This window comes from Leopardus geoffroyi, chromosome C3 (assembly GCF_018350155.1).
Source record: "Leopardus geoffroyi isolate Oge1 chromosome C3, O.geoffroyi_Oge1_pat1.0, whole genome shotgun sequence".
NCBI classification, from domain to species: domain Eukaryota; kingdom Metazoa; phylum Chordata; class Mammalia; order Carnivora; family Felidae; genus Leopardus; species Leopardus geoffroyi.
Window position 1 is genome coordinate 46502259 of NC_059338.1, and position 21124 is coordinate 46523382.

The 21124-nt window shown below is 37.5% G+C and overlaps 1 long non-coding RNA gene across 1 annotated transcript in view; it reads right to left on the bottom strand.

Annotated features, from left to right (window-relative positions):
* Positions 1-3728: 3728 nt before the first annotated feature.
* Positions 3729-21124, bottom strand: part of LOC123584974 — a 46292-nt gene continuing 28896 nt past the window's right edge. The window contains exons 2-4 of the long non-coding RNA XR_006705816.1: positions 18819-18882; positions 6191-6284; positions 3729-4664 (exon numbers count right to left, since the gene is read on the bottom strand). This is a non-coding gene — a long non-coding RNA (uncharacterized LOC123584974). The remainder of the gene's footprint in view (positions 4665-6190; positions 6285-18818; positions 18883-21124) is intronic.

Here is a 21124-nt window from a genome sequence, read left to right on the forward strand (position 1 = left end):
GCAAATATCTTTTCCCATTCCGTCTGTTGCCTTTTAGTTTTGTTGATTGTTTCCTTTGCAGTGCAGAAGCTTTTTATCTTCATGAGGTCCCAATAGTTCATTTTTGCTTTTAATTCCCTTGCCTTTGGAGATATGTCGAATAAGAAATTCCTGCAGCTGAGGTCAGAGAGGTTTTTTTCTTGCTTTCTCCCCTAGGGTTTTGATCGAACCCTGGATTCTTGTTACTAATCTAATGTGATTTGTTTTTTAACTCAAATATGATGAATTTAGAGAGCATTTAGAAAGATTTCAAGATTCCAAAATAATGAGTCTATACAAACCATGACTAATATAATGTGTTATGTGATATAAAACATTAAAAAATGCTGTTACATGAATTTCAAAAAGCAGTATTTATTTTTATAGCTGAGTTTAAACTCAAATATCTTAGAAGAGCCCCATAATTTCTTGTCAAGTATCAAATAATCTGATTTAAAGAAGATATTATTTTCTTCTTTATTATCGACATACAATATCAATTTGTATAGCTTTCAAAGATTAAAAATGTTTCATTTGATCCTCACAAACAGCACTGTAAAAGTAATTGCTAATTATTATTGAGTGTTTACTATGCACCAGGAACTCTTCTAAGTGCTTTCTACCTATTAACTGCACCCTCAAAACAACCCTAGTTAACTATTATTGTCCTCACTTTATAGATGAGGAAACCCAGGCACAGAGAAGTAACTTGTTCTGCCTTGAGGCTGAGTGAGGACTGGATCTAGAAAGGATGCCTTTAGCTACTTTGCCACAGAGCTTATGTGGGCAGGACAAAGGTACAGATTGTTCTTTATCTTTTTCCCATGGCTTTTTGTTTTGTTGTATTCTTCCAACACTGCTATTTACACAGAACACTTTACCTAAGTACCCCTTCCAAAGCCATATGATGCATTATACAATTTGGCACTGGCCATGTCTAGGGCATTAGGGAGAATGTTTCTCAAGGTATTAAAAAAATTGTGATAATTTTTCTTATAACTAAAATGAAATAAAGTCTTTAGTTTTTTTTACTTTTCTATAGTTGAGGCTTCAAATTACAGCAATTAAACCCTTAGACAATATACCTTGTTTTCTACTTCAACTTTTATTACAAATAGGTCTTTCCTATGTTACACTGTTCAATTTGCAAACTTTATTTAAGGAAAAAATTGTAATTTCATATTATTTTTCTATATTATACAAAAAGAAGAAAATCAAGAGAATGACAAGACAAGTCACAGACAGGGAGAAAATATTTGCAAAAGACACATTTGATAAAGAACTGTTACCCCAAATGTACAAAGAACTCTTAAGACTGAACATTGAGAAAACAAACAACCCATTAAAAAATGGGCCATAGACCTTAAATGACACCTCAAAGAAGATATACAGATAGCAAATAAGCATATGAAAAGATGTTCCATGTCACTTGTCATCAGGGAAATGCAAATTAAGGCAGCAAAGAGATACCAGTACACTTCTATTAGAATGGCCAAAATTTGAAACACTGACAATCCCCATTGCTAAGGAGGATATGGAGCAGCAGGAACTCTCCTTTGTTGCTGGTAGGGATACAAAATGGTGTAGACACTTTGGAAGACAATTTGGCAGTTTCTTATAAATATAAACATACTCTTCCCATATGATCTACCAGTCACATTCATTGGTATTTACCCAAAGGAGATGAAAACATGTCCACACAGAAACCTGCACATGGATGTGTATAGCACCATTCATTAATTGCTAAAACTTGAAAGTAAGATGTCCTTCAGTGAGTGAATGGATAAACAAACTGTGGTACATCCAGACAGTGGAATATTATTTAGTGTGAAAAAGATATGAGCTATTAATCCATGAAAAAACATGAAGGAAGTTTAAATGTATATTACTAAGTGAAAGTAGACAATCTGAAAAGGGTACATACTGTATGGTTCCAACTTACAGCATTCTGGAAAAGACAAAACTATGGAGACAGTAAAAAGATCAATGGTTGCTAGAGGAAGGGATGAATAGGTGAAGCACAGAGCACTTTTAGGGCAGTGAAAATATTCTATACTGTAATGATAGATACATGTCTTTATTCATTTGTCCAAACACATAGAATGTACAGAAACAACAGTGAACCCTGGTGTAAACTATGGACTTGAGTGATTATGGTATGTCAGTATAGGTTCACCAGTGGTAACAAATGTATCATTTTGGGGATGTTGATAATGGGGCATGCTGTGCATGTGCAAGGTCAGGGAGTATATGGGAAATCTCTGTATCTCCCTCTCAATTTTGCTGTGAATCTAAATTGATATAGACAAAGTATTTAAAAGAGAAGATAGAAGAACAGAAATGAATGGAACTAAGTGACCCATAGGAATAATAGAGATGGAGAGAATGAATTTAGGAGGATGAGACTGAGTGAAAGACACAGATTTATAGGTGGAGATGATGAGTTCAGTTTTATATTTTATAATGTTTATTTGTGGAGCACTTACCGTGAACCGGGTACTGTGTGAATATTTTATAAATTAATCCTCAGAACCACCTAATGAAGTAGATATTCCCTGTACATGTGGGAATAGAAGCTTAGAGAGGAGTTAGCAACTGAAGTTTCATTACAAGCAATAGACAGAGCTGGGACCCAAATCCCAACGGATCTGGCTGTCTAGGGGATGTGCCCCCAATCACCCTGCTATACTCTACTGAGATGCTTGTGGAACTGCCATGTAGAGATGTGCACCTAGACAGTTTTATTTATTTATTTTTTCAACGTTTATTTATTTTTGGGACAGAGAGAGACAGAGCATGAACGGGGGAGGGGCAGAGAGAGAGGGAGACACAGAATCGGAAACAGGCTCCAGGCTCTGAGCCATCAGCCCAGAGCCCGACGCGGGGCTCGAACTCACGGACCGCGAGATCGTGACCTGGCTGAAGTCGGACGCTTAACCGACTGCGCCACCCAGGCGCCCCGACAGTTTTAAATAAAAGTCTGAGATCCAAGATTAGCCATGAATGCATAGGTGACTAGAATGGGAGTGACCGCTGAGGTGGAGATTAACTGAAAAGAAGACAAAGGATGACTTGCCCCTTTGCACGGGTTTAGGTGAGAAATAACTTCATGACAGCGAAGGCAGGGAAATGCTGGTCATGTCATTGGTGCACTGGCCTAGGGACATGCTTGTCATCTGTTATGGGTGAGTTTATTGCAGTCAGGTCTACAGTCAGGGGATTGATTAGATTGATGAGATTCACAATTTAGGACTTGTAGGAAAATCAGTATTAGGCAAATTATCAGCATCAATCATCAGTTAGGATTTATGACAGGAACTAATAATAATCAGAATACCCTTAACAAACAACCCCATTGAAGGAAGCCAACTTTGAAAAAGACTTCTCTTACGTTCTAATCAGGTATTTATGACAACTGTCACAGCAGAAGAAATGGCTTTATTTAGGGTGATTTCATCATACCCAGTAAACTTGGACTGTACCTACACAGCTATTTGTCTCCAATCAGATGGCCCACTCTAAAACAAGTATAACAGATGGGATTGTTTTTCTTTTCTATTTACGGTTGTCCATACTTTGCAGACTGAACCTTTAGTGATCCTCTAAGCCATCTTCTGTCCTTTGGGAATAATGCTGTGGCAAAATACTGTGGGCCCTCTAGTTTGAAATGGACAGACACTCATGTGTGCCAGTGCTGTGTAGAAGATGTAACATCACGGTCATTCCGGCTGAAAGCTCAGACCCTGTTTTCAGCTGGGATCAGGACTCTGTAGCCTTGATTTTAAGATGGATAAAAGTGAAATGTGAAAATAAAAAACGCATCACTTACCTGGTTATGCTACTTTAAAACTGTTTAGTCTTGAAATTCTGTGAAGCCCCATATGGTTTTTCAGATTCCTACCCCCCAGTAAACTAATCTATCTAGTTTTCCTCATTTTTCTTTTCTGTTGGCTGCTTATACAGAGATTCGAGACGCTAATCAAAAGCAGTATCCACATCGCATTTTTTCATCTATTCTGTTTTTTACTCTCAAGAAATGTTTACATACAAAAGTATGTAAATTTTCTGTTTCCAAGAAACAACCTTAAATGAAGACTTTGACCTTCTTCCTTTCCACTTTTCTTCTTGGAAACAGCTGCCTTGGATCAGAGATTTCTAGATTTCATCGTAGTTCCATCAGGGATGAGCCCTGAGGCAATGGGCAAAGTATTCAGACACATTGGTCCTCAGTTTCCTTATCTGTGAAATGAGAATAACACCTAATGCTTTAGAATGTGAAGATGCAATGAGGCATATTTTCTGTATCTAGCAAGTTTCTTGGTCTACGGTAGGTATCCAATACATACTTGTGTCTCTCTTGTCCTCTCCCCTTCTCTTTCTAACTTACACTCCTTTCTTATCCTCCTGCTGGAAGGGAGAGGACTGAAGACAATAATTTTGTGTCTAGATAGGTCTTCAGTAACACATGGGAAAGATTTCCCTCTGATTCTACCTTTATACACTTTCTTTGCCCCCCTTTGCAGCCAGCCCTGGCTAAGCCTCCTGGCTTGAGGTTGTACTCTGCCGTTTGCGTATTTCTCTCAAAATCTCCTTTCTCTTGCTTCCCCCGTTTCTCTACTTTTTGCAGCAGGCTCAGGGATTGCTACCTGTAAGAGAGGAAATATAATATATAAAGACCATTCAAAGGGTGGGGTAAAATTGCCCTCAAAACCCTCTGCTGCAATTCTGTGTGTGCCTAGAAACTGGGAAGTGCACAAGTGTATCACACAATCTTTACTTGGTGAAGTAGCTCCATAGGATGGAGGTCTTTAACCTTCTTTGTACTGGGCTACACATCTGAATGACATTCTGATGCTCCACATACTTCCTTGGAGGCAGAGATTTGATGGGTTATGGGTTATGGATGACTACAGCCTCTAGCTATAGCTGTACCTTCTCCCTCCACCTTCTCTCCTAGGAAGGAAGTGCAAGTGAATTTGGGTGAGATTATTATGGGCACAGCCTTTAATCTATCCTTGTATATAAGAAAAGTGAATCACGTTTACTGCTTAGTGCTTTTTATTAATAACAGTTTACTGCCTCAAACTTCACAACTGGATTGTACCCTGGGTCTGAAAATTACAGTTGGTTGTAAATTGCTGCTTTAGAAAGATGTTAATCATCTGAGGTGCCTGGGTGGTTCAGTCAGTTAAGCATCCGACTTTGGCTCAGGTCATGATCTTACGGTTTGTGAGTTCAAGCCCCACGTTGGGCTCTGTGCTGACAGTTCAGAGCCTGGAGCCTGCTTCAGATTCTGTGTCTCCCTCTCTCTCTGCCCCTCCCCCGCTTGTGCTCTGTGTCTCTCTCTCTCTCTCTCAAAAATAAAAACGTTAAAAAAAAAAAAAGAAAGATGTTAATCATCTATAAAGTAAGATAGTTGGGTTTGGTGATTTTGAAGGTTGCTTTGAGCTTTTAAACATACTAATTCTTTACATCGTGCCACAAGGTCCCAGACCATATTGGTAATAGATGGCCAGGTTGCTTCTGAAAGACCTGGTGACGTGGGCTGAGTTGTGTCTCTTAAAAAGGTATGTTCAAGTCCTTACCCCCAGTATCGGTGAATGTAATATTTAGAAAGGGTTTTTTCAGATGTAATCAAGTTAAGATGAGGTCATACTTTATTAGAATGGAACCTAATTCAGTGATTGGTGTCCTTCTAAGAAGAGGGAAATTGGGACGCAGATGGGGAGAGAACACCATGTGACAGTAGGGGCAGAGATTGCAGTGATACATCTCCAGTCCTAGGAACACCAAGGACTATTGCAACCTCTAGGGGCTAAGAGGGAAACAGAACAGATTCTCCCTCAGAACGTCTAGAAGAAACCAACCCTGATGACATTTTAATTTCAGACTTATGTCTTTCAGAGCTGTTATGTAATGCATTTATGCTATTTTAAACCTGTTTGTGGTAATTTGTTATGTCAGTTCTAGGAAACTAATACACCTGGCAAACTTGGGCTTTAGTTAATCCTGACCTATGTTTAAAGTTTTGTGTTCAGTCATTCCTTTCACGTGCTCTGCAACAGGATGTGTCTCTTCAGCAGGCATGTGCATGAGAACCTGGTCTGTGGGGCTTCTTCATCTGGCCTCTTCCCATGAAAACCCTGCCATCTGGTCTTTCTAAGGTACTTACTTTTTAGTTTCCTGGGAAGTTGATTCCTATGGATTCTCTTGACCAGTTTCTACTGGGATCCTTCTGTGGGAGTGACTTCAAACCTAGATTGGAACTGAGAAGAGATTTTAGAAAACCATTCTTGACCTCCTTTTACTGGTGTGATTTTAATGTATAATTTTCATGTCAAGGTGACCACCAGGAATTTTAAAAAAATTTTAAATGTTTATCTATTAAAAAAATTTTTAATGTTTATTTATTTTTGAGACAGAGACAGAGTGTGCGTGGGGAGAAAGAGGGAGACACAGAATCCGAAGCAGGCTCCAGGCTCTGAGCTGTCAGCACAGAGCCTGATGTGGAGCTCAAACTCACGAGCCATGAGATCATGACCTGAGCTGAAGTTGGACACTTAACCAACTGAACCACCCAGGTGCCCCAGAATTTTTTTTTTTAAAGACATTATCCAACAGTCTCACAAGAGTGTCATTTTATGCTGATGGGGTAATTTGTCCCCTTAGAAAGAGCTATTTCTTGAGTAATTACTTTGGGTACTAAGTGACAGGCTCAGACTATTTTAGGTCTCCAGGGCCTTGTCTCATGACATGCATTTACCTTGATAATGCATGTGGCAGGTATTGCCTGTGACTCATTGCTCTTCCAGGAGCTCACCTCACTGTTCAGGTCTTTAGCAGACAGCAGCATATGATGGGTTGGAAGATTTGCTGCCAGTTGGCTTCTCATGTAAGATTGGCATAGAAGGTTGTCCTTGTTCCTGACTAAGCATCTTTACACTCAGAGTAGATGTGTGACAGCCCAAGAAATTCACTAGACGTGAGAGAATTTGTGATAGCCAAATATTACATTTGATAGTTTTATGTAAGTCTTCCAATTTGAAACAGCCTCACTTAAACTAATATGGGTTTACATAAAAGTTATTTTTCTTTGTGCTCCCTAAAATACAGACTTAATAAGCTACATGTTGATTTGTACTAAAAGGTGTAAAGAGACATGAACTATTTAAATTAATTTAAAAATATTTAGAAAAACCCTTCCAAAATTTATAAAACACAAAGTATTTTCGGAGTGATAATATGTATTAAAGTAACATTCACTTCTTTCAACTTCCATTTTGTCCCCATTTTCCTTAATGTGATTAACATTGAGTCTGTTGTAAGTCCTGTCTTATCTTTTCATGGCCTGGGTTGTAATTAGATTTTACACAGATTCTCTGTTTCAAATCCATAGCTAAAGTCTGAGTGCCAAAGTTGTTCAGTGCTATCCTAGTAATACTGCCTTTTGAATTTCCCAAACTCCATGCAGACAGGGATAAAATGTTCATTGTCTACTGTGTCCAACAAGGGTGTGAATGTTCAGATTTATAAGATAATTCTTATTATTTCCATTTTATACATGAGAAAATATAGGTTCAATTACTTGCTCTCAAATATATAAAACAGCAGCAAAATAGGAAGATTGTTCTGTTCCAAAGGCCCACTGATTTCATATCAAGGGTTTGAGAATCCGCTCTCACAAAAATATTCAGACAAAATCATACAGTGTAATGTAATCTCATTACTGGATTTTATTTATTTTTTCCCACACACAATTTAATTACTAGCTTTTAGTGACAAACTTTTTGGCTCCTTAGTGGTTTTAAAATAGGAGGCAGACCTCAAGCCAAAGACCCCAAAGCAAAACATACAATTTTTTTTCTGATGATGACATTTTTCAGACATGGTTTTTCCTGCTGTCAGATATGATAAAAACCTTGGTTTATAACTTGACCTAAGCCTTACCTGGGTCTTGCCTGGCAGAAATATGTGTTTCATTAAATTAACAACAGATCCCAAAGTAGAAAGAAAACTCAAGCTAATCCCCAGAGTCAGTATTTTGTCCCTATAACCTGCAGGTGTATGAGAACCACAGAAATCAGTTTAACATAGTTTTCCATTTTTGTCCTTTAAACTTCTAAGATGGCAACTGTTGGTTTCAATTTGTCTGGAGATTTCACGTTACAGAGCTGTCAAGAATTCTAGGAGCTACAAGGAGAGAGCCCTGAAGATAAAGTTCATTGATTCATGACTACACTCATATAAAACATGAATGGAATTTTCAATGGCCAGAAACATAAGGATGTGTCTTACATTTAAAAAAATCAGAATTTGGGGCGCCTGGGTGGCGCAGTCGGTTGAGCGTCCGACTTCAGCCAGGTCACGATCTCGCGGTCCGTGAGTTGGAGCCCCGCGTCGGGCTCTGGGCTGATGGCTCGGAGCCTGGAGCCCGTTTCCGATTCTGTGTCTCCCTCTCTCGCTGCGCCTCCCCCATTCATGCTCTGTCTCTCTCTGTCCCAAAAATAAATAAACGTTGAAAAAAAAAATTAAAAAGAAATCAATTTGTGTATAATGAGAAAACACCTAATATTACTATGGTACTTTTCAGTTCATAACATGCTTTCATTTAATTCCTGTAATGATCCTATTAAATAGTGGAGTTGTTGAGTTACAGTAGTACCCAGAACACACACACACACACACACACACACACACACACACACACACACACAAACGTATACACATACAGGCATACATATATGTTCAGTTTTCTCTCATATAAAAAAATACCCCAAACACCACCATCTCCTCAAACTTTATTAATCTCACACTTTATTAATTTCTAAAATTCTTGAAAGGTAAAAGTGTTCCTACAGCTGCCTTCAAGTCTTTACTACTACTCCATGAAATCACATTTAATCTTTACCATTATAGAAAAGCTCTCTGCTGTTAGTGAGTTTCTTGTTGCCAAATATAGTGGATTTTCTTTTTTTTAAAATGGTTATTTATTTTGAGAGGGAGAGAATCCCAAGCAGGCCCCATGCTGTCAGCACAGAGCCCAGCTCAGGGCTCAATATCACTAACTGTGGGATCATGACCTGAGCCAAAACCAAGAGTCAGATGCTTAACCATCCAGTTGGACTGAGCCAGCCAGGCACCCCATGGCTCTTTTTTTTATTTATCATCCAAAGCTGTTTGTAGTTTTGGATTCCATTGATCAACTTCATCTTTTCCTGTTTGGTCTTTCTTTTAAGTGCTCCTTACCATGGCTTCTACAGCAATGTAGTTTTCCTCCCACTATTCTGTCCATTATCTCTCAGATGTCTTTGCTGGGGCCTCCTCCCTTTCTTCTGGAAAATGTGTACATTCCCTAGGATTGTGCTTGTGATTCTTTTTTCTTTCTGGTTCTCTCCTGTCAATCAGGGGACTCGGGAGCCCACCCCTTCCTCCCCAGCAGTAATTTTACCTGTTTCTGTTCATCCCCCTCATCTACTTTCTACTACTGCTATCCAGGTTCCACCCTGGCCCCTTCCCTCTCTCCTGATGACTGTGTCCTTCCTGTACTGAGAAAGCAGATCTGGGAGCTGTGAGCCTTAGCTTTTTGTTTCACAAAAAGTTGACCTCTAAATAAACTCACTGTGACCTCCTGACTTTCAGTTTATGAGGGAAAAGTGTGCCTTTGTCTGTTCAAGACCAATCCTTGTTCATGATCCTATCTCATTCTGTCCTTTATGGGAATAGAACCTTGTTCTAGTAATTATTTCCTCTCTACATGATATTTTCAACTTATGCCTGTTTATTGTTTGGAGCCTACACACATGCTCAGGTCTCTCCAATCCTTAAAAACGTCTGCCTCTGTTCAGTGTTCTCTCTAGCTACCATCATCCTATCTTGCTCTTTGCCTGCAAGGCCAGGCTTCAGTAAGGAAGAGTCTATAGATGCTCTTTCTATTTCCTCTCTTTTAACTCTTCAGTTCAGGTTCTAATGTCAGCTTTCTGCCCCTACTCAGGTCTCCAGGGACATTGAATTGCCTCACATCACCCGTGTTACTTAATTTCTCAGCAGCAATTGACACTGCCCACCACACCCCCTTTTTGAGACTTTGCTCCCTTGGTTTCCTGATCATTCTTTCTTTGTCCTGGGGGCCCTCCTCCTTTCTCATTCCTCAAGTTGTTGTTTTTCTTCCCATCCTTCCCACTGCCCTCAATCCCCCTCTATATTCTCCTCCTCCTTTTTTCTCTTTCCCCATTGATTCTCTCCCTTTGTCTACAAGTTTAAAACCCATTTTTACAGCATGCTACAGATAAATGGCAGATGTTGTTCACAAGCCGAACACCTCCTATGGGAGTGTCCACGTTGCTGGCCTTAATGTCTTCTTTCTTCAACATATTAAAAGGCAGGTGAGTGGGATGGTTATTATAGAGATAACCTTCAATCAGTTTTAATTTCTGAAAAAAGTAAATAATTTGCAAGCTTTAGTACTTTAACCTTTATTAGTGACAGATTACTGGAGACACACCTCATGATGGATTGGAACGCAATAATGCTATGATAACATGATTGGGAAAGGCTGATGTTAGGTGTTTACATGACTATTGAATTGAATTTAATGTTAGTAACTATAGAGTTACTTCTTGGAAAATTTTGAACAGAAAATTTCATTTTGAATCTTCTAAGAGACTCATTAAGTTACCTGTTTATCCTACAAATAGGTAAAGGTCTTATTCAGTAAACATATGGGATTGGGGGGCCCCTAGTCTCCAATACTTGGAATTGAGCAGTGTGCAGATCGTTTGCCTGAGTCTGGTTGTAGGTACCCAAGAGTCCTATATTATGATAAACAGCCTCTGAGGGAACTACAATGTTAACATTCAGGTTTTAGAAAGAACTTTCAAGGATAGGGTCCTTGGAGAAGGAAGTTCCTGGGAGCTGGAAAGGATGAACTGAATGGAATACCACATATTCACTTGAATTGCTCTGTTAAGTTACAATATCTTGAAACCTGGATAGGAATAGTTTAGAGATTTATGTGAATCACGGCAGCTTAAGTCCTGAAATATTGTATATATTCTCACGGTGGCTTTTAGAATAACTTTAAATTTTACGACCTCAGTGAGTATAAAGTTTGCATGGAAAGATAATGTTTATAGCAAGCACATTTCCTCCTTTATTCTTACAACCGTTTGAAGTAAATACTTCCATCATGATGAACTATTAAATACGCTTTTCCCTTGATATTTAAGTCTTCAAAGGCCAAAATTTAACCTAAAATTTACATTGACCCAGTTCATGTTTACTAATAATACCTTTTCCCCCTCTAGCTGTCCCTGTCTACTTCTGTTTTTAGCCGATTTCAGTAACTATATACAACAGCCCTCTGACAGCAGACACAACCGATTTGCCTCAGCAACGTTAGATTAGAAGCTTTTTAAAAGGCAGGAACCATGTCTTATTTTTTCATTCCTGAAGTGCTTTGTACACAATCTATGCGTAATAAATAATTTTTAGAAGTTTTTGTTCCATCAGCAAGTAAAACCTTTCTAGGAAATATAGATTATTTTTTAAAGAAAAAATAGTTCATTATCCTGTTAACCAGAGATAATTACTATAAGCAGCTTAGCATAAACCAGAGGTGGCCAACTTTTTCTGTAAACAGACAAATAGTAAATATTTGAGGCCCTTCTGGCCTTACAGTCTGTGTCGTAACCACTGGATTCTGCATTTGTGGAGTGAAAGTAGTCATAGTCAAAGAAGACAAGACAATCTGTAAATGATGCATGTGGCTGTGTTCCAATAAAACTTACAAAAATAGGCAGGTTAGATTTGGCCTATAGGCTATAGTTTGCTGACCCCTGTACAAACTATCGTTTAAGCTCATATATATATAATATGTATGATAATGTATGTGTATAATAATATATACATGTAGCAGCTATATTTCATATAGTGGTTTTACAAAATGGCATCCCAAAGAGATTGCTAGATATCCTTTCAGGAATACTGGACCTCTGGGGATTGTCCTATAAGGCAAGGGCTCTCAATTGCCCCAACAAGGCAAAAATTGGTTCTTTATGGATTTAAAAAATTCCTAGTTATTAGAATGGTTTGTGGCTTTCAAAAGTTCAGTTTTACTCAACAAAATCTTATTCTTTGATATTTAGTTTGGTAGTAGGGAGAGGATGAGGTAAAAATGTCTGAAAAGTCTGCTTTGGAAAGTAATACAAAAAACTGAGAAATACTACTTTAGGGAAATGAGCTTTTGTCTACGATTAGGGCTGTTTTTCCACTCTGTACTTTGTGGATAATGGACAAATTAATTATGTAAATAATCCTTGTCTATAGACTTGCAAATGACCTGTGCACGCTGGAAAGATACCCACCCCAGACGCCCATCACCAGGGAAAAGCCAGTCTTGTGTCCATTTGTAATTTATTTCAGTATTCATTTATTCCATGTAAATTTGTGGCTCCTTAATGTCTTCTTTGAATTGGTTGAGACATTTGCCTGCTTCCCTCATTTAATGATTGATAACAAATTGAATAAAAATCTTTAACAAGTGTTTCTTTATTTCATAGTCATTTTACCTTTTGAAAAATACGTAATTTAATATTTTTCATCAGTTTGTACAGTCTTTGACATTATATTAAAAACTTTCTATGTCATTATGTCTTTTAAATATTGTAAATATTCTGTGAAATGAATACACCAGTTTTTTTTTTTTAAAATGTATCTCTTATTGTTAAGAACCAATTTTTCATGAATAAGCATAGATTTCTTTCTTAAAAATATGTCAAATGTGTAAAGTCATGAAGTGTGTCAAAAGTCTGTTACTTAATTTTTTTGGCACAGTGCTTGTTTGCTTTTAGTTCTTGTTGATTTTTTTTGAGGACATGGCCAGTGGACATGAAGGCCAATGCTATTTTCATGGCTCTGTTGACGGAAGGTTGCATGTGTTGCTGCTATGAATCTAAGATCATTTTGGGGAGAGCACTGTGCTCTGGCCTCATCAGAGGTACACAGAAAGTATAGGACACTGAGTATGCTTTGATGCTTGCCTTGGCTCAATGTGCCTGGTCAAGATTCTGGGTTGGCTTGTGTTTTATTTATTTCAGGAACATGGAAGGGCCGCTGTTTGTTTAAGCTTTACATTTTCTTTGCCAACTTCTCTTGCCTTTCTCTTTACCCTCTTAATGCACTGAATCTAACTTCTACCTCCTGCATAAGTGTTTTAAAGACTTTAAAACTGCAAAACTAGGGGCGCCTGAGTGGCTCAGTCAGTTAAGCCTCTGACTTCAGGTTGGTCTTGATCTCCTTGGTTCATGGGTTTGAGCCCTGTGTTGAGGTCTGTGCTGACAGCTCAGAGCCTAGAGCCTGCTTCAGATTCTGTGTCTCCCCTCTCTCTGCCCATCCCCTGCTCACACTGTCTCTGTCTCCATCTCTGTCTGTCTCTCTCTCAAAAATAAACATTAAATTTTTTTAGAAAACCCTGCAGAAGCAAAGCCAGAAGTTTAGAAATGAATTTTCTCAGTTTATCTTGAAAATTGTGTTTAACTCTTTTGTTAAGCCTTCCTTCCTTTGTTTCTTCCTCTTGCCTTCTTCCTGAGCTTCTCTCTTTGCAGTTGGTAAATGAATGACTTTGGGCAGCAAGTGCCAATTCTCAGAATAATGTTCTTAACTTTCAGGAAACCAAATAAATAAATGTTTCATGCACAGAGGGGAAGACAAAAGATAAAGTGGATTTTTCAAAGTGGATACTAGTTTTAGGATCAGAGTAATGAGATGGAAGTCACCTCACCTAACGTCCTATAAGGCAAGCCCATTGTTATAAATCTATGTATATCCAATCTGTTAGTATTTTTCTCATTCTGCTACAAGAGATATAAAAAGTAACACTTTTGAGATCAGCCAGTATGTTATAAAGCATGCCAAATTAAATCCAGAGGCAAGAAGACAATCTAGATCTTTGATTTTTAAACTGAAGAACATTGTAAGTTTGAACTTGTGGTAAAATCTATTTAACATTTGGGGAAGCAATCTTTGGTAAGTGTCTGCAATTCTTAAGTAATCTTTCTGCCTACATCAGTGTCTAAATTAAGCAATTGCTTTTTTAAAAAAAATATGATAATGGATTTTATCTTTGTTACATACATACATTTGAAAATTAATACCCAAATGACGATTCCAATGTTAAAAATGAGCAAAGAAACTAACCCGCCATTCAAAATGCAACCCAGTAGTCAGTATTACAAGCATAACCATTCTCACTAATAAAACAATTGCCATCTGAAGTATGTGTGTATTTTAACATCTTAACCATTTTTTAGGTTACAGATCAGTGACAAAAAATACTTACACTTTGTTGTGCAAAGTCACCACCATCCATCTCCAGATCTCTTTTCAGCTTCTCTCCATCCCCTGGCAACGAATGATTTTCTGTCTCCATGAATTTGACTACTCGAGATACCTCATATAAGTGAACTCACACAGTATTTGTGTTTTTGTGACTGGCTTATTTCACTTAGCATAATTTCCTCAAGGTCCATCCATGAAGTAGCATGTGTCAGAACTTCCCTACTTTTTAAAGCTGAAAATATTCCATTGTATGCATATGTCATATTTTGCTTATCTATTCATTTGTTGATGGTTAGGAGTTGCTTCCACCTTTTGGCTCTTTTGAATAATGCTGCCATATGGGTATACAAATACCAATTTCCTGACTTTAATTATTTTGGGTAACCTGCAAGTGGAATTGCTGAATTATATGGTAATTATTTTTTTAATTTTTTGAGAAACCGCTACACTGTTTTCTATAGTGGCTGCACTAGTTTGCATTCCCATTAAGGGCACACACAGATTCCAGTTTCTCTATGGCCTTGTCAATACTTGTTATTTCCTGTTTGTTGTTGTTTTTTCTCTGTTTTTGGTTTTGTTTTGTTTTGTTTTTGACATCCAAAGCATTTCCCTAATGATTAATGATGTTGAACATCTTTCCACCTGCTTAGTGGCCATTTGTATCTCTTTTTTTTATTTAGCTTTTTAAAATTTTAACTTGTTTTATTTTTTATTTTTTAAAATTTACATCCAAATTAGTTAGTATATAGTGCAACAATGATTTCAGGAGTAGATATCTTAGTGCCCCTTACCCATTTAGCCCATCCCCCCTCCCACAACCCCTCCTGTAACTCTGTTTGTTCTCCGTATTTATGAGTCTCTTCTGTTTTGTCCCCCTCCCTGGTTTTATATTATTTTTGTTTCCCTTCCCTTATGTTCATGTGTTTTGTCTCATAAAGTCCTCATATGAGTGAAATATGATTTTTGTCTTTCTCTAATTTCACTTAGCATAATACCCTCCTGTTACATCCACGTAGTTGCACATGGCAAGATTTCATTCTTTTTGATTGCCGAGTAATACTCCATTGTATATATATATATACCACATCTTCTTTATCCATTCATCCATCGATGGACATTTGGGCTCTTTCCATACTTTGGCTATTGTTGATAGTGCTGCTATAAACATGGGGGTGCATGTGTCCCTTTGAAACAGCACACCTATATCCCTTGGATAAATGCCTAGTAATGCAGTTGCTAGGTCGTAGGGTAGTTTTATTTTTAGTTTTTTGAGGAACCTCCATACTGTTTTCCAGAGTGGCTGTACCAGCTTGCATTCCCAATTTGTATCTTTTTTGGAGGAATGTCTATTCAGGTCCTTTGCCCCTTTTTAAATCAGATTGATTTTTTTTTCTTTTTTAGTTAAGTACTGGCATTTGTATGTAGATTTTGGAAAATTAAGTTTAACAAACTAATGACCATAGGAATTTTTTTCACACGATATCCAGATAAATCTTTGGGTTTACCCAAACCCAGCTAATGATATTGGGAGAACTCCCTTGAAGATATAAAACCAATGCATGTTTTGTTTGAAGATGAGACTCATTTATTTCCAACCAATAAGATCACCAATACTTAAAATTCATCTGACATCAACCAAAAGAACATCAGCCACTTAAAAATATAGAGGCTAATTTATAACTAACTTTTGTGACTATGGATAGGTAATAGTTGACTAAAATAATTCTATAACACATCAGGTAAGTATTACCAGGTGTTAAATGAAGGGCAAGTTCTTGGATGGTAAAGAGATGAGACCTCTCAGTTTACATTTCAGCAAAGGGTCAAGGATTTGTTAGTGTCCTAGTGAAGTATGCTAAAAGTGCTAGCTTGTCCTTAAGTTGTGGAAAGAAAGGTTGAGAAATGGGTACTAGAAATCTGGGCAGGCTTCAGGGTGATCCTACAGGCCAGATAGCTTTGGCTTTAAGCACAGGAGCTTAAAACCTAAGCATCAAAGTCCGTCATATTCTGGTCTCATCTTGTTTACCCGCCCTAATTTCTCATTCTCTTCTCAGATCATTCTTCCCAGCCAGGCCAGCCTCCTCTTCATTCCAAGAGCACATTATATTCCTGTAGCAGGTGCATCTCAGACCATGAGGTATGCAATTCATGTGACTATTTTTCTAATAGTTCCACTTCCATTTCAAGCCATGATTCTGAGGGGTTATGGAAACTCAATCTCAGTAAAAACAGCATTTCCCTGTATCCAGGCCCTAGATGTGTAAGGTGAGCCAAGGCATCAAGTGAAAAGCCCATAATGCCTTGGAATCTTCTCTCCGCTCTGTCCTCACCTGTCTCTTTCCCCCAAGGCTGGAGGATAATTCTCTAGCTCCAGAATGGAGACAGTTTGCTTTCACTCACCCTAGTCCTTTTCTCCATGGCATGACTCCTTCCCCTTCTATTAAGAGCCTAAACTTGTGAAAGTCAAAAAACAAGAGACTTTTCTTTCTCTTGCTACATACCTTTCCCAAGGCAAGGCATGCATACCAGCGGGCTGACTGCCTGAAGGAAATGGTGAAGCAGGGGTGGGGGTGGGGTGTGGAGGATGGGGATGCAACATTTCTGGAAAAACAATCAGTTAATATTAAAAAATGTAACTTCAACCCTGTTACATTTGATCAGTTTGTGCTTCCTCCTCTTTTTCACCTATTTTGCTCTACTTTCCCTTCAAGCTTTGGTTTAATTCCTTCCCTCCTCAATGTACTTGCTCATATTCCTTTACTATAGGCCTTATAATTCATACCACACAGTCTTCTGTTGAATGTGTTATAACTGCTGCAGGACTGAAGGAAAAGTCACCTCGCCCAAACTCTTCTGCCAGGTTAGAATTGCTAAGGCATCCCTCCCAAGTGTTTTGTTTAATCCAGTGGTTCTCAAAGTGGTTCTCTGGACCAGTAGCATCAAGTGGGAACTTGTTACAAAATGCAAATTCTCAAGTCTCTCTCTAGATCTCCTGAGTCAGAAACTGTGAGGGCGGGTCTAGAATCTGTGCTTCCAGATTCAGAAGCCATCCAGGGGATACTGATGCACACTGTTTGAGAACCACTGGTTTTAACCAGCATTAGCCACTTGAAGGAGAAGTTAGCTTAATAGTAGTGATCTTAGTGTTTAAATGCCTGTTGTCTGTGCTTGAATACTTCTACATGATAGGGCACTCATAACCTTAGAAAGCAGCCCCGTCAACTTTGGAAAATTTTGACCTATATTGGTCTGATCTCGTAACCATTGGTTTATATTTAGCTTCCTAGAACCATAGGGAAGAAGTCAAATCTCCTATCCACATGACGGGCTAAAATATCTCAAAATTACCATCATTTGCCTCTCCCAGCTCTTCTTATCCAGGCTCCAAGTGGCATGAGTTTTGAGTCCCTCAAACTGTCTTTTTTGCACACTGCAGAACACAATCCCATTTGTTTATAATTCTCTTTAATGAGCTCTGCACAGAATTGAAAGCTGTAGTTTAGGGTCTGACAAGCTACAGTGAAGTGATTATCAATTCCTGGCTTGTGATACTGTACTCCTAGGAACATAGACTAATATGGTCTTATTTGGGTTTTGGGTGTTTTTTTGTTTGTTCGTTTTGTTGTTGTTGTGTTTTTTGGTGGCCACATCGTTAATTCATACAAAGCATATTTTCAGCTGAAATTCTTTGCTATTTTCTTGGTCTTTTTTTTTTTTTTACCTTTATCTTGGTCTTTTTTACTACTAATGCTATATCATATAGCCTCTATTTTATGCCTTTAGGGGAAGTTCTTTGGATATAAGTGTGTAGTTATGCCTATTATATGTTTTATGATTAGTTCTTTGATGATTAACTGACACAATTAGCTTTTGGGGGAAATATGTATCTTTTATCCCTTGAAGTATATCCCAGATGGTATAAGAAGTACTAATAGATACTTTAGAAATTTGTAATTGATGTACTGATAGAAATCTCCAATGCAAAAGAAGGTCATCTTTTTCTTGAGTTTTATAAAAGGTATTCATTTGACACTAGGTTTATTGCTTTAAGACCTACAAGTTGTGACTGAATATAAAGTAAAAACACCACTTGCTTTTCATAGCGAATGTCTAGAATTTATATATAGTGCTTTTCAAAGTTGTCCTATTGGATGATTATATTATCAGCCTGTAATCTGTCAAAATAATTTTATAGTTGCATCTTGTATTTAGAATTGCTTCCAGGAGCTGTTTTATGAATCACATAAGAAAAGTTTTCTCATTTTATAATGAATTTTTTAAAAATCAAGTTGGATTTCTTCATATTGATACCCATCTGAGCCTCTAGTATTATATTCCAAAAGCCATGTGTGTGTGTCTATATAAAGGTAGTACTTGGCAGAAATTCTGTTAAAAACTTTTCAAAAAGATTTTCAACAATGGCAATATCCTTGTGAGGTGCAACTAATGTATAATTAGATACATACCTTTATGTGTTTTCCTCTTATGGTGACTTTGCCTCACACATTTGTTGCATCAAATGTCTCCACCCTAACAGAAGAAACAACAAAAAATATATATTTGACCTCATAAAACAGAATTCAAAAATTTGTGGATCAAAGTAACCACACCCCCTAAAATAGTAGAAAATAAAGATATATTCAGTAAATATTGTAAAATGTACCCAACTTGATAACACTAAGAACTCAATCATCAAACGAGAAGAGGCATGAGCTTGCTTATGCTACAAAAGGAATTGTGCTTCTTATATATAACGTGTGGGATAAGAACTAATATTTACTAGGTTCTTGGGATATGCCAGTCATTTTACATTGAGTCCGCATGAATTAGATCTGATTATTCTGTTTCACAGTAGAGAAAACTGAGGCTCTGAGAGGATAAGTTGCCCAAGGTCACGTATCAAATAAGTAGCCAAATAGGTACTTGGACCCAGGCCTGTAAGGCTCCAAATTCTGTTCCCTTTCTGCTATTTTCTGTGAGGAATACTAAGAACTGAAAGATACAGTTTCTGCCCCCATGGAGCTCAGAGAACTTTGTAGAAAAATATATAAAGATATGGATTTTTTTTTCATTCTCTGTGCAAGTCAAAGAAAGCCAAGTTAAAATTAAAAATAAATCGATTGAATAAAAATAATTTTAAAATGGCAAAATTTAATTTTTATAAGAATTGATTAAAATCAAGACTTTTTCTAAAAAATGGCTATTTTGAAAGAAATTTAGCATATAGATCAATATTTATACCCTTTTGTATATTCTTTATCATTAATTTATTTTTGTAACCTCAGCCTATGACAACATTCTAAATTCATAAAAATGGAGTGAAAGTATTACTGGCTGAATTGGTAAAAACCCTCCTGTGTTTCTCCTTTATGCCCACACTATTATTACTGCACTCACAACACTTCAATTCTGATACCAGATCTGTGGGTTTTCCACACATCAAGCAATTCTGTGTTAGACCAGCTGGATGTCCTATGACTCAATTCAATTCTGACACTGTTTACCTGGAGTTAGTGTCAAATGCGACAAGCGCTCAGTGCCACAAGACTGCCTCCACTTCAGATGTGAATCACAAGCTCCAGGTTGTCCCCTGTGTTCCGACCAAGCATTTACAAATCACAGTTCTTAACAACCCTGGGTATGGATAGAGAACCAGATAAAAACATATATACGACAAGGTTTCAATGGGTCCCAAGATGAAGAGCTCTGTCCCCATGGAGTTGACTTACATTACCCTCCTGGCATGTACATGTGTTCACCAACCTAGAAGCTCTCCAAACCCATACTTTTGGGATTTTTATGGAAGCTTCATCATGCAGGTGTGATGATCATTAACTCAATCTCCAGCCCCTCTCCTATTATTTGGAGAGGGTGTGGGACTAAAAGTTCCAAGCTTCTAATCATGGCTTGGTCTTTCGAGTGACCAGCCTCCATCTTGAAGCTCTCCAGGAGACTACCAAAAGTCATCTCATTAGAACAGAAGATACTCTTATCACCAGGAAATTCCAAGGGATTTAGGAGCTCTGTGTCAAGAAGGGTCAAAAAACCAACTATTAAAATACCAAGATTCTTCTAGTGCTCTTATCACTTGGACCTTTACAAGGGTTTTAAGAGTTCTGTGCCAGGAACTGGGGGCAGAGACCAATACATAAGTATTTTCTATTATTTTATGCTAACGGTATTAATTAAAAAACAGGAAAGAATTAGGAACAGCCCATATATCCAATTTATTACCTGAATGGTAGGTAAACCAGTTTGGTCGGTCTGTGGGATATTATGCAACCATTAAAATAATAATTATAAGACTGTAGCATTATAAAAATGTTTTCATTATAATAGAAAGTCACATTTGAATATATAACAAATCAATTACTTATGATTTATGTTGTAAGAAACAGAACTATTGCATAAAAATGATGTAAATATATGAAATACTGATGTATTATGGTGATGGGATACTTTTAGAAATGGCATTCTTTTTCAACTTTTTATGAATCTCTATTAATTTCATAATGAAGGGAAAAATCTGCAAACTTTCCTGGTATTCTTTGCTATTGCAAGACAAACCACACTCTTTGTTTTCTAAACTTATGCCTTAGCTCCAATAAAACTAGGTTTTTGTAAACCAGTTTTGATTATGGGATAAATTTAATCAAATATTGGTAGCTCAGTCTTCAATACTTGTCAGTAAGGGAAAAACAACATATTTGACAGTTAAGTATAACTGTCACAGCCTCTCTATTCATTGTGAATGTGTACAATTAAAATTTTG